Here is a 1344-nt window from a genome sequence, read left to right on the forward strand (position 1 = left end):
CTCCTACCCCCCCCTAGGCCCTTGGCTCCTAGGCCCTTGGCTCCTACCCCCTAGGCCCTTGGCTCCTACCCCCCCCTAGGCCCTTGGCTCCTACCCCCCTCCCCCTAGGCCCTTGGCTCCTACCCCCTAGGCACTTGTGGAGATCTTAAAGGACTGGATAGGTGTAAGCAATATGGCAACAATTCCACCTATCGTATGACAAGGTGGAGCCGCTACCATGTTGTTTAAACCTATCCCATTCTGATGAGCTAGGTTGATTTGTTGCCAGATTGCTTGCTCCTATCTAGTCCATTCAGATCTACACAAGTGCCTGAATGTCCCTTCTCAGTCCCCTCGCCTACTAAAAGCATATCTCATCTCAATCAACCACAAAAGGACAACAGCTTACACGACATCAAATCACCACCGCTTGTAAAAAATAAACACCTAACAAACTACGTTAAACCATTTTGTATTATAAAACTATTTTACACTGCTTGGCGAAATGTTTTTACATAACTTTTATCTATGTGTAAAATATATATATATATGAATAGATATATTGTAAACAATACTGCAAGTCGGCATTCATCGGTAGGTAAGGAGGACGGGGAGTCTCGGAAAAACAAGTGCAAAAATGAAAATAAAAACACTGAATACAACAATGATCTCTGCCGAGCATTTACTTCAGTTTATTTTCTACACTGAATACAATGTGAAGCAAAGCTTTGCCGAATAGCTAGCTAGCTACCTTGCGAATGTAGAAACTATCTTTCGCCCTTACTCTTTGACTCCTATTGCTTTGTTACTTTGCTGGTAGAAAAGTTTCTCTCCTTTTGGTTATTGTTTTCTTTTTAAGTTGTAGAAGAGGGTTGAAAGAAAGGGGAGGGTTTTGTCACTCTTTATGTGTAGGCTCAGTGTTTGCTGCTATTGCGCCACATCTGAAATGATCTACTATGAAATACAGCCCAGACATCTCTGACATTTCAGACATCTCTGACATTTTATTATATGAGGAATGGTCCCCATGCCCCAACACTAAGCCCCCACCGCACTTGTGTACACACACACTTGTCTCGTACACACCATACACTCGTACACACACACACACTTCTCTCGTACACACCATACACTCGTACACACACACTTGTCTCGTACACACACACTTCTCGTACACACCACATACTCGTACACACCATACACTCGTACACACATACTCGTACACACACACACTTGTCTCGTACACACCATACACTCCCACCTACTTAGATTGTATTATTATTTTGCCTGGTTTTAGTGTATTACTCCTGTCCAGGGGATGGGATGTTCAGTTTGCCTTTTATCTATCCTACTTAAGTAATTTTT

Source organism: Coregonus clupeaformis, chromosome 24, assembly GCF_020615455.1.
Source record: "Coregonus clupeaformis isolate EN_2021a chromosome 24, ASM2061545v1, whole genome shotgun sequence".
Lineage (NCBI taxonomy): Eukaryota > Metazoa > Chordata > Actinopteri > Salmoniformes > Salmonidae > Coregonus > Coregonus clupeaformis.